The sequence below is a fragment of the Bidens hawaiensis genome, unplaced genomic scaffold (genome assembly GCF_021521415.1).
Source record: "Bidens hawaiensis isolate Kalapana, Puna unplaced genomic scaffold, B.hawaiensis_p1.1 tig00032715_1, whole genome shotgun sequence".
In the NCBI taxonomy this organism is placed as follows: Eukaryota; Viridiplantae; Streptophyta; class Magnoliopsida; order Asterales; family Asteraceae; genus Bidens; species Bidens hawaiensis.
In genome coordinates, this window is record NW_027495575.1 from 3,010 (window position 1) to 21,857 (window position 18,848).

General features: G+C 33.4%; 1 pseudogene; it reads right to left on the reverse strand.

Annotated features, from left to right (window-relative positions):
- Positions 1-341: 341 nt before the first annotated feature.
- Positions 342-1,534, reverse strand: LOC143583895 (F-box protein CPR1-like; annotated as a pseudogene).
- Between the last annotated feature and the right edge of the window lie 17,314 nt (positions 1,535-18,848).

The window sequence follows — 18,848 nt, forward strand, 5'->3', positions numbered from 1 at the left end:
GTCATATAATGCTATACGAATATACAGGGCTAAAAGATAGTTAACTTATAAACGCAGAATTTCAATTTTGTTTATGGATAATGATACTCCAATGGTATAATGACATGACTAGGGCGAGGCAGCACTCGGTAAATAAGATCAAATATCAGACCTTGTTATATGATCGTTAGCAAGTGAAATAGCATATAAATTATAGTTTAGAGCATTTGTGTTTTACCATCTATCTAAAATCTAAACAAGTACATATGTACAACATAACATATGAAACATCAACAGCCAAAACATAATAACCATTAAAACTTTAATATATAAATCCATTCACACAAATTGTCAATAACACAACCTTAAAACATTAAAACCATAAGTTAAGAAATTCTAGCATTCAAAATTATCTCTATCAACCATGAAGGAGAGCAAGACTAGCGGGATACCTAATAGCACAAAACGTATTAGACAAACCTTGAGTCTCGAGATCTTGCATCTCATTCTTGATTGCATCAAGCAACATAAGCCTTCCATCATCCATCACAATCAAAACTTCCCGATCACTCTTCATCAACAACGGTGGAAACCTAATCGAAGGCTGCGAAACCACAAAAACTTTCTTCCAAGAATCCACTACCCCATAATCTCCCATCACCCAAACGTCCCATATTTCAACATTGCCACGAACATAACGAGCATACAACGACAAAGATATAGATTCCTCCCCGTACGAACCTATGCTTGTTGATAATTTGAACCAATATTCTTCGGTAAATCAAGAACTAGAAACCGCTCATTGTCTAAGTCGAATGCCATGATAACATTAAAACGAGACAAACCATTTCGATTAGTGTCTTTCATTACTAACCAATTAACAAAACCATTCACTAACACATTACTAGACCAACCCCTAGTCAAATAACAAGGTGCCCTCAAACCTTCCTTTTTCTTCCATGAATTAGTACCAAGTGTATAAATATACACAAAGTTCTTAGTTTTATAATCATCCAAATCATAAGCGATCTTCACAACCTTAAACTCACAAGTCCTTGAAACAAAACCAAACCCCAAAACAAAGTGTGAAAACCTACTATGATCAACATGATGGTCATCAATAATCTTTAGCTTTTGAATACTAGGGTTCCAGAGAACTACATTACCATCATTTGCATGATAATTTGTATCGAACAAACAAATTAACCCCGTGTCGGATCCCACAACTTGAAGGTACCCATTAAGGGCTTCGCAAGGGGGGTGAAATTTGAGGGTTTCTTGGAAGGTGAGTGGAGATCGGAGGGAGTAGAAGTAGTTGATGTAATCGGTGGTCTCATAGTAAATGAGGATGCGGTGGTTATCGGCTGCGGCGGAGGAGGTGAGGTGGAGTTTGGTGAAACAAGGGTGGGAGATCAAAGGCTTGGATGAAGTGCAAACATGTAGGAATTGAATGAGGGATTTGGCGGGAAGACGAGAGAGGATGTTGAAGATAATGTCTTGAGGGAGGTTGAAGATCCTAGGAGACATCGATGGATCGAAATGGTGAGGTATGCAAGGATTATTATATGTACTTTAGATGTTTAATAATAATGCTTGTGTTTGGAATATATTTTTCCTTATTTGGAAAGTTTAAACAAATTTGATAGTATATTCTCTTTACATATATTTTGTGATAAAAAAAAAGTAAAAGGCAAAATATATATATATATATATATATATATATATATATATATATATGTTTAATTAAATGTAAATACGTATAGAAATGAGATATGTGCTATATTAAAAAAATATATAATAAACAATTTTTTGGTATGTATGTAAATGCTTTGAGAGGAAATATACAACTTGTGCGTACTATTTATAGTTATAGTTCTTACATAGTATACTTTATTTTGTATAAAGATTGTCTTTTTTATTAGAACATTTATACATTTATATAGTTACACTTACCATATATTTATGAGTTATGCATGACTCAAAGTTAGGCAAAAGTTTTAGAAACCACGAGGAAAGTATAGCTGTATAGGCTTGATTATTTATACGGATGGGTTATTGTGGAAAACAAGAAACGATCGTGTTTTCAGTAGGAACGTCTATAGATTGAATCAAGCAATGTTATGCAGCAGCAATTACAACAAATTTTATTTTATAAGTAATAATGTATTTATATATATAATCTTAACACCTTTCATTTGATAAAAACTGTTTGTTTAAAAGTTGGAAAGTATATAATTCACAAAAAAAGAAGCAATTTACATACTTTATATTATTATATTTCTTATTATCATACAACTAAATTCGTTAGTGGTAGGAAGCCTGAGTCTCTAAAGTTCAAACTCCACTGACAACACTTTGTGATCTCAAGTTAATTCGATCATAAGGGCGTCCGGGTTTTACCATCAGTGAGTCTTCGGGCGGGCGGTTTTTCCTGGAATTAAAGATAACTTGGAGTTCTTTTGTTATCGGGTCACCCCCTATGGAGTTCCTGCGTGATTCTCTGTTTGTTGACCGCTAAAAAAATTGTTATACTTAATTCTATCATAATAGCATAAACTTATTGGATATCTTGTAACACGGAATTATAAATTTTGTTCTTTAAACATATGCAATTATGAATCGTGTTTTTTAAAAAGATTATTTGATGGCGGTGTCCTTTAAAAGACATGTTTGTTTGATTTTCGTCATTTTGACTAGCTGGCATCCAAAAACCTTGTTAAGTCTTGGCATGTGAGGGCATTTAAGTCTATTTACGCATAATATTTAAGATTTATAATTAGACAGAATTACAAATTTTGTCCTTTAAAAAAAGCCAAATTTCGGTTCGTGTCCTTTTTTTAGTTTCCTTGCAGGCGGTGTACTTTAAATTTTTTTTTTCTACACGTTATGTCATTTACGCTAACTGGGTTAGAAAAACTCAGTTAAATGCCCTCACGTGAGGCGCATGTGAGGGCATTTTTGTCTTTTCGTCTACCCTGCAACTTCTTCTTCCTCTTTCTTCTTCATTTTCCTTTCTCAACTTCCCATCATCTTCACACCTACCAAATTACACGCTCAATTACACATAGTAACACGCTTAATTACAGTATTCAGTTCGTAATTGTTACTAGAAGCTGCTGCAATGGCTTCACCGTCGGAACTGCTGTCGAAGTGGCAAGAGAAGCAGCCGGTTAATCAAACGATGTATCGAACGAAGAAGATATACTTCTCAGGAAACGCTACTAGAATCGTACTTCATAACGAGAATGGACCGTGTCCTCTTATAGCCATCTGTAATCCTCTATAACTCCTTTACAGTTTTCTAGGGTTTCATAATTGCTGAAATTAGTTCGTTAATTACGAATTGATCGTTAATTTCGTTGTTATTTACCTAATTTGGCACTCAGTATGCGATTAATTATCTAATTCCTCAATTAGCACTCAAATTGACGATTATTCATTCTTTAATTAGTAATTAGGTTGAATTTTAATGTTTTAACTGTAATCTGAATTGGATTGTGTTATGTTAAAGATCGATTACACGATTATTGATTGTATTAATTAATTACTTAATTTAACAGTGTTCTGTAGTAATTAGGTCGAATTGTAACATTCTTTTTACAGAATTAGGGAAAGATGATTATTGATTCAACTGTAATCTCAACTTCAGATTTCTTGAGATTTTATATTATTGTTATTGATTGAAGTTTGAAATCTATGTTGATTACCTAATTTAACTGTAATCTGTACTTTAGATTTCTTCAGTAATTAACTTGATTGCATATTACTGTTATCGATTGAATTTTGGAGTCTATGTTAGGCAACATCCTGTTGCTGAGAGGCACATATAATCTGAAGGATCAAACTCACGTATCAGAGGCACAATGAAGAAGAAAGAGGAAGAAGAAGTTGTAGGGTAGACAAAAAGACAAAAATGCCCTCACATGCGCCTCACGTGAGGGCATTTAACTGAGTTTTTCTAACCCAGTTAGCATAAAGGACATAACGTGTAGAAAAAAAAAGTTTAAAGTACACCGCCTGCAAGGAAACTAAAAAAAGGACACGAACCGTAATTTGGCTTTTTTTAAAGGACAAAATTTGTAATTCTGTCTTATAATTAAAAGCAAAGTAAATATATTATTAGAAAAAGAAACTACATAAAATATGTTAAACAAACCCCGTTAAATCTTGGCATGTTTGGATTTAACTGAGTTTTTGAATGGCAGTTGGTATAAAGGACAAAAGGTAAGCGTATTTTGCCATATAAAGGATATCGCACGCAAATAAACTTTTTAAATGACTTAATCCATAAATCACATTTATTTAAATGACAAAGTTTGTAATTTTGTCAACAATATAAAAATGAAACCGCGTATATAATTTTTTTGAGTAAATCTTTTTTTCCCATGTGGTTAATGAGGCGGTGAGTTGATGATACAAGCGTAGTTGAGTTAAACGATTAATATTGAAATATATTAAATTCTATGAATAAAAAAAATAACTCGAATTTGATTACATCCTGATCACGAGTCGATATATATACCTAAATATTAATCCTTTACTAGTACTCTAATAAAATAATAAAGCAATTAAATAATTATATCAAACTTGACAATTATATGTAACTCTTTAATTAACTTTAAACCATTCCAAGACAGGGACGAAGCATAGTGAGAGTCAGGGGTGCTGTTATTTTGCGCAGCAATGTAAATTAACTCGTTTTTCATCCGCAACTTTGTATACGTAGTGTAAATTTAATTATTGTTTGCCGAAAATTTGAGCCCCACTCGTTTGTGAAAAAATTCATTTGATTTGAGCTCTCTGCGTTTTCGTCCAAACTTCGGCAATGCTCCAAAATGCCAAATCTTGCAGAGGATGAAAATCGTAGGAGCCATCGAATGGGTGGGTTAAATACAAACCCATCCAACTTCTCCCCACACACACACCCACACCCACACACACACCCACACCCACACCCACACCCACACACACAAAAAAATATGATCTTATAAGGCTATAAGCATTTTCCTAAGAATACGAGGAAAGTGATTAGCTGAGCTATTCCTTACGTTTTTGGATGAGATTATGATATTTTATAACAGCAAGCAGTGACTTCATGTTAAATGTGGCCATCAAATTCTCGATTTTGATAAAGCTTTCGACAATGTTCATTGGGACTTTTTATTGCCAACCATGACGTAATTGGGGTTCCCGGAAGTTAACTACTTAAAGCATTCACATTCAGTTCCCTACCATATATCCATATATATCATATAATTACATTAAAAGTTACTACAGTTTCTCTCTCCTTGTCAATTAAATAATACAATTTTATACTTTTATAATTATAATTTATCTTTCCTTTGCTCAAAACTACTTTCAGAAAATATTAAAACAGATTGATTATACGGTGTGAACAGTGAAATCGCAAATTTAACTTTTTCGTATATAACATTTCCCCTCTCCTTAATCACAACTACTATAACCATACAATATAATTTTTAAATTCCCCTCACATATAATTTACAAAAAAAAACTTAGGAGAAATTTTAGTTAAAATACAAAAAAGAAAAAAACAATTTATTACCCTATAGCAACGACGTCTCGTCGCTACAAAAAATCTCCTTTATTCTTAATTTTATAATAAATATAAGTAGCAACGTAAATCGTCGCTATAGATTAATTTATTTTATTTATAGGTAATTTTAAACTTTGTTTATCACTAAATCTTTATTTTTATCACTCAAAGATGTTTGCAACGAAAGCCTATAGGATGATAAGTCGTCACAAAAACTGAACTCTATAGCAACGACTTCCAGACCTATATCAACATCACCTAGGCGGCGACAAGGTTTGCAACTTGTCGTCGCAAAAGGGCGTTGCCACGACTTATTGTCGCTACAAAGCTTGAAAACTTCGTCATTTCAGACAAAATTTTTGTAACAGTTAGCTTATCTCGGTCCATGGTTTGATAGAAAGTATTTATGTTGCAAGTAACATAGATCCAGGTTACCAACATAAACCAAACCATGAGGAAGTTAGACTGCGTTTGGTATGGCGTAACGAAAGATGAATAAAATGATTCATTAAAAGGTAATGAATATTAGTGTGTTTGGTTGAAGAAAGAAAAGAAATCATCTATTACCAAATGGAATCTCATTTCCTCTAAACATATCAATTTCATTTCTCGCAGCCCCCTTCTTGGTTGTTTATTCTGTACCGTGTTTCATGGTGGTTTCTCTTTTTTGTCCTCACACCATCATATTGTTTGATTTGTAGAATGGTGAGCTTTCATTGATTTTGCCCGGTTTACAAACCCTTTTAACCCTTACGCGGTTCGAAACGTGGTCTTTTATAAATATGATAATGTCATTACAACCATATCTTTTTTGTTAAATAACCATCGTTGAATTAAACATCAAAATTTTCGGGTTTTAGAGTTCATATACATTTCACTTTTGGAAAAGACTTAACATTATTAGGGCCCTCCTTTTATGAAAGGAAAGATACAAGAAACTTTTTGGTTTGTATAGTAGGTGACTCTAGCTCTTGATGAGAGGCTCGGGAAGACAACTACACAATAATATTTATAGAAAGCTAAGTTCAATAAAATTTCTCAACGGATGACAAAATAAAATGATAAAATAGTACATTAAACTACAGAGTTGAAACATAAACCTATATAGATAACCCCCAAAGCATTGAGATAGTAATCAACATTAAGTTTTCATGTTGTTAATGATGATCATCCGCCAAGTCTTGATTCTCTCGTTCCCGATCATTATTATCCATGGCTTGGTCCTTGTAATAAAATCTTGAGATACAACAATATAATACGAAGTTTACCGAGCATACACATATCAAAACCTTATAATACTTGTCTAGCCGACTGTCGTTGATAGTATACCCAAACCATCCCTTTAGGCTATTAAATACTATGAGGAGGATGATGTTCATCAAGTATCCTAAGCCCATCACAATTTCGATATATTCATTTCCATAATCAATTAGATCTGGTAAACCTGTCATTCGTAACGTATAATCTCTTAACACCCCTTTCCGAGTAAGTCCTTCCATGCACCCAAGCACACAAAATTGAGGCACTAACCAAAGAAAACTTATGGAAGTATTTGAATCCTTATCACTCAGATAACCGACTTCTTTTAACCTATGAACCTCCAGTCGCCAAGCGAAAATACAACTAAATATTCCACATAGCATTCCAATACCAATTCGGACCTTCTCCTTCTTCGTCTTCTCATTTTCACTGAAACAGTTAATCTTGTTATACAAAACGGGGATCACAAAGCTTGAGAAACCCTGAAAAACGCTGTAGATCTGAATTGGTATATTGTGGGTCACATTTAGGTTGCTGTATTGTAGATAAAAGAAGGTAGCCCCAGTTGCTGACATTATGGATACCACAAAAAACATCACCCACATAGGAAGCATTCTTAAAAGACTTTTTACTATCACAGTATCTGCTTGTTCATGAGAAGTACTCCCAGCTTTGGGTTCCTTACCTTTGGTATCTAGATATCGTGTCGTTCGTCTTTCCTTTGGAATCTTTACATAGTCAAGCTTTTCAGTTTCTATATTTTGAATGGGTTTATCTGGTCTTGGAGATTTCATGCAACACCTAGTCATATATAAAGTCATAATGATTTAGATTATTTTTACTGTAAAAAATGACCACAACTACTATATTCAAAAGTAATGTAATTCTTTGATTTCTCATTTGCAGTGTTGTCATAATCGCTAGCCAGGCGATGGGATGAGACTAGCAATTAATCAGGATTAATTGGGATTAACTGGGAGTAATCGGTGATATTCGGGATTTTTACAACCATATTCATTGGTCACACAAAAATTATAATGTAATAATCCTAGGCAAAGTTTGGTTTCGAAATCAGCGACCATATTTTTAAAAATAGAGGCGATCAATAAGAGTATTTGAGGATCATTGGTAGTGTATTGTATCTCATTACTGGTGGTGTAGCTCACTCTTAGCATATGTTGTAAGCAGGTCAGATTTAATACACAAAACCTACTAGGAACACCTAAAAGTCAACATATTCACTTTTTACCCTGCACTTTTCAATGTGCATGTGGATAGAAGCTCAATATAAGTAGATACAACTAAACCCCGATTTACAAAGACTATTCTATAGAAATAGGTTCCTCACTAAAATCTAAATGATCACAGTTTTCTATTATTAGACTGAATATGAAAAGACTTGGAATATGAACAAACACGAGATATGAATAGACTTAAGTGTTTTATGATTATGTTATCTATAATTTATATATATATATCCTTGTAACACTCATATATAGATATACAAAATATTTACAATTACCAAGTTTAACTTATATGAACTCCATGAAAGAACTTTTTGTTGTATCTCAAATTTGGGTATAGATTTGTAAGGGGTGTTAGTATAACGTTTGCTTTCCTCGAAAATTGTTGGTTCATTAACCAAACGATTTAAAATAAAGTGACAGATTAACATACAACAAGTTGTGCCGCAACCCCCCTTCCCCCGAAACCAATCTTAATAAAAACAAAGATTTGGGCCTTAGGAGTGAAAATTTACTATGCACGACCCGCTGAACCATGTAGCCTCTAGGCTAGAAAACAAATGTATCAAAAGAAAAATGGATAAATACGTGTTTATTCTCTAAACATGTTTTCTCGTGTTTAGCAACTTTGCATGATTTTGCCGTCAACACAGTCTTACCCGCAGCAAACTCATTGTTCTTGATCCCTAGAAGAGGGATACTTCTATGAGGTCCACACAAGTGTGTTTTCCCATGCCTACCCACAACACTAAAATATCAACTTACCATATAGTAGACATCCTTGACAGTCTTTCGTTAAAAAGTTCACAATGGCCTTCATTTTAGCATAAACTCATGCACGCGTTTTAGAAAATCGCACAAAACATCACTAAGAAATGCCGATGTTTAACCCCATGTAACTCCTTGCAACGGACTACGAGATCGCTAAAAGAATCCAAAGAAAACTTGCGCCAAACTAGGCATGGCTCATCAGCTGAAATATAGGGATTATTGGCCAATACTTAAGATTAACACGATACTTCAAAGCTACATATATATGCTAGCCTAGTCCTTCAATGGGGATGGCCGTTAGTAACTCCTAAGCTCGAAGACATTCAAAGATTGTATTTTGGCGAAGGGATAGAACAAACTTCAGCCTTAGACTCTAGACGATTCCACTAAACAGGGAACTCGTCAACGTATGTTGTGTTTTAGGGGGTGGGGTTGTATGTGGGGTGTGTGTGTGTGTCTTTTTTAGAGAAACTGTTAAGAACAAAATCGGGAAGGGAAATGTGCAAGCGATCCATGTCTCACTCATAGTTAGAGTCAAACCCATCAATACCACATCCTCAAAGGATGTGATCCTGCAAACACCACGATTGTGTCATCGAGACCACAAAAGCATATGTAGGTACGTTCTCAGCTAACCTAAGGCCGACCCAATAATATTTTTGGGTGAGACCAGGGCTTGAGACCCCTAATAAATAAGGTCTTAGTTTCAAACTTTTTAAATATATATATATATATAATAAGAAATATGTGTTAATAATTAATGTAATTCATTTTTAAAGCATAATCTTCTCCTAGTGTAATGGCTAAATGCTATTTCTTCTTCCTTTCTTTGTTTTCTCAATTCAAATTCGATTCTTAGTTGTGTTACTTTCTAAATCTATATATTTTTATTTTAACACACATATTCTTAGCGATTATGATTCATACGGTAATTTATTTGTTCTTCCTTGTTTCTCAATTTTCATTTAAGCTTTTATTTAGTTATATACATATATCTTAATCTTATATTGTATATAGATCACTCATTTTTGTTAAAAAAAAGTTTCTAAATTTTATAATTTTATATAAGGAACACGAAACCACTCGATATATAACTTGAAGTTGTTAGCTATTACGAATTACTACATAAAAATACTATTTACTGGCATAATACTACATTTATTTTATAAAAAAAAACTTAATATTGTCTGTCTTAAACCCGAATAAAAGAGTAGGTTTTATACTCGTGAAATGAAGAAGGGCTCCAAATTTGTCTATCGCTTTAGGTCTCTAAAATTGTTGGGCGACAGCGGGTTGAACCCGGATTTATCAATCTTATTTTTGATTTTTTATCATCTCTTTGGATAGTTTAGTTTGACACTATGACTAATAATAAATTAATAATGATTACAATCTTTAGAAAATAAAATCAAAAGAGAGTAAAATGAATAAGTACCGTGGTATAATGTACTTGGAAAGCTTCTTAATACCATTACCAATCAGTCTAAAGAAGATCTGAGAGGGTCTTTTTGTCAACTCGCCCTGATGATAGTTTTTATGACCTACGCAAAAAATAATCGAAGTGGCTGTCATTGCGATAATGCAAATTAAGACCGAACTTTCCCAAGACGGTATAACCCCACCAACAGCATCAACGGCAACCCAAAGGATTGAGGAAAGGGATCCAGACACGTGTGCTAAACGTAACCAGGTTTCTGCACGTGCAAGAGATCGTTCTTTATCCTGATCTTCTGACTCGTCAATGTGGTTCACTACGTCCTTTATGACAACCTCTAAAATATAGGCTCCTGATGTTCCAAGAGATATTAAAACCAGTGAGATCAAATCAAGCCATATGATATCGTATGGATTGAACAGCCACAAAAGCATCAAGCCCTGTACCGAAAGATTCGATGTAAAAATCAGTGTAGTTATGATATGATGGGCTTTTCAAACAAAGAGAAGGTAAAGTTTTTTTCTAAAGTGCATTAAAAAAACAAGCTTAGAAAATTCAAAAAATGAAACACACATAGTAGTATTAGACTAATACCACCACAATTAATAAGTCAAATTCATTATTCACTTTTTATTAAGCTATTATTGTTTCGCGGCATATTTTTATTTTAACTTAATTAATCTTACATAAATAATATAAACAGTAATACTATTATTAAAATTGCATCCTATAAGTTTCATGCTTAATGAATTAGTTATTTTAAAGAAATTCAAATCAGTGTTTGGTTTTGTTGGACTGAAAGACATAACACACAAACTTGAAATGCGATTACACTGATTTCATATTTCGATTGCAGTTTGCTCAATACATGCATGCAACTCTATTTATAATCTGTAAAATTCGGATTCCAAGACCGACTAGTCGGTCCTAGGACCGCTTAGTTAGAGGCTAGGCGGTCAAAGTTAAGTCAACTAGGCTACCTTTTTAACGTGAATTACGCTTATTTTAACATATTTAAAACATTCGTATTCTTTGGTTACTCCACATGTACTTCCAACTCATTAGTTGTCCGTCAAACGACTTTTGCAATCTTGTTTATAATATACATTTTTGAGTGCCATAAAACAAAATTTACAGTAATGACACTTAGAATCTTATTTATACATGTAGCATACTAAGTTTAGTTTAATCTTTCAACCAATATAAATTTATGATGCTGTTTGGTAGCTTCTTAATGATTCCATTACCTTTGAGTAGGTCAGAGGTAGAGTGTGTTTAGTTACACCTCTTAATGACTCATGGAATCTCTTAGTCAGTCAGACCTCTTATATTGACCCGGCAAAAGATCGCCAACAACCCTTAAGTGTTGTTTAGTTACTTTATGACACTAACTGAAGAGCATATATCATGGAAGGGGCCACAATTACAACTATGGAAGGTCGGAAATATGGATCACGTTCGAGGTGGTTCGTAAACGACACTTCGCTAAGAACACAAGAAGCTAAATGAAAGTGATATCTAGTTAAACCAGTGTAATATATATATACTTACCCCTATATACGCCGTGTTTGAAAACAAGAGCGTGTAGAATCTTCCAACATACGAGTCAGCTGCATGAGCCATAAATATCACCAAAAGCGACGATAATGAACTTTGAGCGTTGCTCAAAATTGAAGACGTGACAAGGCTATCCTTGTAATATATAAAAAACCATGCTAGTATATTTGTAATCGCGTATTGCGTCAAGGAACGACTAAATACCAAACCTATATTCGGGAACACACGAATATAAAGATTCATTATATATCAAACATGTAAATACATACAACTAGTTAGATTTACAGGTCCATCTGATATATGAACTTACCAATGACAAAGAGTAGACGATTATTGTACTTAAAATAATAATCTTTCCAGAAGAATACCAGAATAAAAGGGGAAATGACCAAGAATCCCAACAAGATATAGGAAATAATAAAGGCGACACTATCAGCCATGAGAACTTGTATTGTATGTAGTTTGCCTCTACCTTTGTGTATATATGTACTATGTAGAGTTTTAATGGTAAACAGTGAAAACACAATTTGGTCAATCCTTCCCTCAACTAATCACATTATAATAATGTTTACTTATTTCTTAATTAGTCTACTAAAACAACCAATCATCATACCAACTTCTGAACTAACTATTTAAGCCAATGCAAAATAAACTTGAATTTATTTAATATATAATAGAAGTTTAAAGATATTATCTGTAATAAGGGTTGAATTATAATAAGAAGATTAGTTTTCCTATGAATGATAGAAAATAATCTTGTCCATTCATTTGATAATTGAATGGTTGAGATTAGATTAGAGAGATCATTATGTGCAAAACAAGGGTAAAGACATAATAGGGATAACACATTTGTTGACTTTCTCTCTCCACATGCAAGGCACATGTCAAATTCCACCATCATTTTAACAACGTCCATAACTTTTTTATTGACAAGAAAGTTATCGACCTTCGTTTCAAAATGTTTGACAGGGATCATTAAGCATCAATGAAGATAACAATTGGGTATCCTCTTTGTTTGACTACACGAACACCCTTAAAGACCCCAGAATTACGATTATACCGGTGTTAGTGTACAACGGAACACAAACGAAGTTGCTCCTTTAATCCTCCATTGGCAGCGAAGGAATAGGTCCCAATGATTGAACATCACCTGCCAATGGCGGATCCTAATCCGTATTCAAGACCATTGTTCCTAATCCTCTGGTGGCAGGAAATGATACACCATTTACCTTTTTATTATTTACTTTCCCCATTTTCCTTTTTTTTTGTAAATACATACCATTTTGAAAAAAAATTCATCAATATTGACCCATTTATACTTAACAGAACTGTCACGTTAAAGTTCATATATTTAAGATATATATCTAGACGAATGTAATTATATTTTATTAAACTCGTGCAATACACATGATTTTTTAAAAACATAATTTTATTATTATTATATAACTATCTATATAATTGCCTACTATAAAATCCTATGTGTCGCTCTCAGGTTGTCCCCCCAATTCTCTAGAGCCACCAGATTGCTTGATTTCTAAATGGAGGCTTCTCATGCATTTGACCCGAAATCGCGGGTATGAGTCTTACCAAACCCAGATAATCTTTAAATGGGTTATAACTTCTCATTTATTTATGAAACTCTTTCATAATCAAACAATAATTTTCGTGGGTCATGGGTTTCACCAAACCCGGATAACCCTTAAACGGGTTATAACATCTCATTTATTTATGAAATAACCCATTAATCATCAAAGAATAATTTCCACGGGTTATGGGTTTTACCAAACCCTAATAGCTCTCAAATGGGTTATAAGATCTTATTTATTGGTAAATACTTTCATCCTCAAACCCTAATTTAATTTATCTTCTTTACATGTTCTCCATTGCTGGTCTATCATCATCATCGCCGGTTAACATTCGATACTACCCGCCATCGTCAACTACATCAACGTCCCATTTTTCATTAGACAAATATTTGTGTTAATATTTGTTCATTTAAAAAATCAACATGTTCATGTTCATGTATTTTTGTTCGTTAAAAATCTAAAAAACCTACTCATCTCAATTGAAAATACCCAAACGCAAAAAAATATAATAACAAACTAATATATATGTATTAAATTAAAACAAACTACGTTAAATAATAAAATAAATTATCATAAAATAGCAAAACGATTAAAAACAAAAACTTAAATAAACTCCCGTAACACGGAAGGATCAAACTAGTTAAGTATATAAGATTACATTTATTCAATCCGTGTACACGAGATTCTCGTTAATTTTAGCAAACTTATGAGTATAAGAAAACGTTAATAGAAAAATCTTCGACCTACTAAGATATTTCCAAGCACATTTTAAAAGACACCAAAAAAATGCAAGTGTAATTTAAAAACCTGCTCGAATGAACATCACCTAAAAATAAAAGTCAACACTCAAAACACACTGTTACTGGTATATCTCATCCATTTTCTTTATATTATATTTTTAGTATGATAAACTAATCTTCTTCAAATCTACCTCCACAAATTGAGTGGTGTGAATAATTCAAGTCGGATGATGAAATGTCATATCTTAAACCGAATAACTGTAAAACCAATCGATGATGATGATGATGATGGCATCTCTAATTAACGACACTCTTAACACTCGTTGTAAAACGGTTCACAAAGCTTCGTGTATTCGATCTCCTGATCCATGAACCTAAATGCCGAATGTAGATAAAAAGATTATTTGTTTTCAAATGTATGTTTAGAGAAAGGTCCGAAGTTAACGTCTTACATGAGACGCAAGAATTATTTAATTAGTAGTCCATATATAGAGGGATGTTCTGATGGAATTAGCGGCTATTTATAATCTAGTGTATGCTTAATTTATAACCTTATTTAAACCTCATTTGATTACTCAATTATACATACTTCTTTCTCAGTAGTGAATGGCAATAAATGATGCTCCTTCATGGCTATATCTTTTTAGGTTTCTTTGTTTTTATGATTTGATTTGTATTGATGTAACTGATGTATTGTTCTGTTCTATCGGGTTGCTTAGAGCATCCTCTCCAACCTTATTATCTAAACTAAATATAACATTTTTCTAAATTTGTTTATCAATTTTTTAAAAAGCACATGCATCTATCCTCATTCAATTAAATACATTTATCCTCATCGAAACACAAGAATGTAGACCTTCCTTCACACGGATCCGACAAGAATTCACAAGAGCCTCTTTTTTTTGTCGAGATTCCCACCCGTTTTAACACATCACAAATGACATCCTTGGCCAAATCATGTCTATATTTAAACCCATAGAGTTCTTTGAAATGAACCGCATGTTCACCAAAATTATCTAAACAAACTTTACGGCAGATCGGGCATAGCTCATCAACTGAGAACATGGAGATCATTAAACGATATTTAAGAATGGCATCGTAGTCCACTGCTGACATGTGCTGGCCTAACCTTTCGATGGAGGTGGCAGTCAAAAAGTCTTAAGTATGAGGAGCCTAAATTTCACATATAAGATATATAACTGATGGTTGGTAACCTCATCGACAGATTTTATCGACAGTAAAAACTATGTTTACATAGTGGAGTCGGCTTACGGCTCGTTTAGCAGTATGATTTTCAAAACAGTGTCTATGACCATTTCTACGTTTAGTTGTGACCATTCCAACATTGAATGTGATAATATATATCATCATTAGTTTTAATTTATAAACTAAAGAACCGTTGGCTCCCTTCTATATATCCTCCTCTTATATGTGTCACAAATCATAAACTTAATGGATAATCTATCGCCTGACATCGAAGCTCAAACATCTGGTAAAAAACATCTTATAAACAAAGTCCGTTTCTATGTTTTATATTTTAGTTTTTTGATGTTATATCTAGTGTTTGTTCTTGTAACCGCATGCAAATATCCTTTTCACCGGAACCCAATATACTACTTTATCTTCCTGTATTTGAGAAAGAATCAGACAATATAACCGAAGAAATGAGGCAGACGATCAACTTAAATGTCAGCTTCTACAACCGCAATAGACTGACATCAGTTACATATGATGATCTCAACATCACTATGACTATGTTTTATGTTGATCAAAAGACAGACAAAAATGCTCTTGTTGAAATTAACATAGATCCAGGGTTCAGCCAGCATCAACCGAACCATAAGGAAATTAATGTGCGCGCACCTGGGTTGCCTGGTTTATTTGATCAGCTGCAGAATAACCAATATATTTTCATGTGATTTTGGAGATCACTGCTGGGTTTCGTTGTGGATCGCTATGCAAGAATAAACACCGTTTTCATAATTTAGTTTGGGATTTATATATCCAAGAACAAGATATATAAGTGAGAAGTGTTCTTAAATCTTGGAAAATTTTCTTTTTATAATTACTTGTTCTTATTGTAAAACGTAACAACACTCGAAGTTTTGTGAGGTCCGGTTTGGTCTCACAGGTTGGTTGGAGGAGATCAAGGCTTGGTTACTTGATGGCCAATTAAGTTATTTACTTTTAGAAAGGATTTGCTTAGTATTAGAAGGTGATTATGTTTCTATTTACTACTTTTCTTTTCCTCCATGTTTGTAATGCCTATATAAGATTTAGGTCTTTTGGTTTCTATATATGTACATGTTTTGTAATTTGGTTTATATATATGTATTGTAATTTCGTGAGTAGATTAATAAACAAAAAAGAGTCGCTCGACTGTTTAGAGCAAACCTGGTGTTTGTGTTTGTTAGTTTGGTTATTTGGTATTCACTTGTGATTGTTTCACACATTCAATTTTGGAATACGTATACGGTTAATCTTGTGAATAGGTATATATTTTGTTAATTCGATCATTTGTTCTTGAGTTTGAGGTAGAAAGAAAGTTTTGACACAACTTATATAACTTGTAATTTGTAGACAAAATTTGAAATATTATTTAGAGCATCCACCAAACGCTTACTATATCAAACACCCACAAACGTGTCAGCTCTACCCCATCATATCGATTTCAAGATTCTCCAAAAACACTAATTTTGCTACAAGACTACCTCCTTTTACAAACACTACGTACGCACAATTGATTTCTTTCTTTTTTTCAACTATCAATTGATATACCAATCAATAATTTAGCTTCACCTTACAAATTTTTTCTAAATTTTTATTACTCACCTCGCCACATTACACATGTCTAATAATTGTGAATCATCATCATCGTACTAAGTATATTTTACAAATAGCAAAGTTATGGTAGGGTCTGAGGAGGGTAAGATGTAGACAGCCTTACCTCTACCACATAGAGATAGAGATGTTGCTTCCGGTGAGTCCCCGGCTCGATAGTAGTTTTGCATCAAGCCTTGGACATAAGACACGTAACCTCAACCATCGGGACACCGAACGATTGGTGCATGTACCCTTGTCTTTGGGCTATCAACGCCACCACATGATGCCTGATTAAACTTTCCGCCACTTTTAACGTTATTTTCACGAGATTAGTAAAATAACGTTAAAACTAGTGCAATTTCATTTTGCCCACCCGAGGTTTCACACATATATGCGCACCGCAAGCAGGGCGTTCTAATAAGTGTGAAATGTAATTGCCTTTATGCCTACGTGACATGTCTTACACTATCACCTTTCGCTAACCATAGCATATAGTCCAAGTTGACTCATCAGTCATACACATTCACCAACAATTTAGTAGTGTAGTGTTATGTAATTTATCTCTACAAAAGTAGTGTGAGTTCGAACATTTCCAAATTAAAGGTTATGTGGGTTAAATTTCTCTTTATCATTATAGGACTAGTTCATATTGTAGAGGTGAAAGGCTTTTAGATGAGATGTATTGGGTTCAATTCAGACAATGAGTAAATTTAGGAGTAACTAGAAGTTGAGGTAACATTTGTCGTTAAAAAAATGTTATGATTCTACGTAGTCTAAGTTTATTAAGAAACTACCAAATACCAGTTTATATTGTCTAACGTGTGTCATAATCCTAAATAGGTATGTGCTCGTCGTTGATGATGCAGATACCATCATCATCCATTGGTTGTTCGGTATTTTACTTAGATTGGACTGAAAAAAAAATTATTATGTATTTACTTGGTCTAAGTTTATTGAGCTAACTCTTAAATTATACTAGTTTATACTATCAACTCGTGTCATAATCCTATGTCAACTTGTGTCATAATCCTATGTAAGTATGAGCTTTAGGATGGAGATACCGCGATCATCAATCCATTGGTTCTATATTTTACTTAGACTGACTGAAGGTACAAAAGATTGTTCTATATTTTACTTGGTCTAAGTTTATTGAGAAACTCTTAAATACTAGTTTATGTTGTCAACTCGTGTCATAATCCTATGCCAACTCGTATCGTAATCCTATGTAATTAAGTATGCGTTTGTTGATGCAGATACCATGATCATCGATCGATCCACTAGTTCTATATTTTACTAAGATTGACAGAAGGTAAAAAGGACTTGTTCTATATTTTACTTCGTTTTAAGTTTGCGCAACTATTGTATACTAGTTTGTATTGTCAACTCGTGTCATAATACTAGGTCAATTTGTTCATAATCCTACGTAAGTGTGCACTTCTTCTTCATGTAGATACCATCGTCATCAACTTAAGTCATGATTGTAATTTATTTTTGTAAGAACTAACATTTCATCATCCGATTTGGAGATGATCAAAAAAACATATAATGAAACGCAGGTGATACGTATGTGACTTTTTTTTAATAGGGGTGATAGTTCATTCAATCATTAATTACACTTTCATATTTTTCTAGTTTTTAAAATGGGTTTGAAGAATATCATAATAACTAGTAGACTTTTCTTAACTTCTGAGGCTATGCGTAGTGGAGGGGCTACAAATTGTGGTGAATTACGACATGTGACACCCAGTCAGTAAGGGGTGAGAATTTGTTTTTGTGATGTAATGGTGTAGGTGATATATATATATATATATATAGGGGATGAATCTTGCGAGAAGTAATATTACAACGAGAAGCGCGAGAAGTCAATCTCAACCGTTGGTTACAAAGATCAATGGT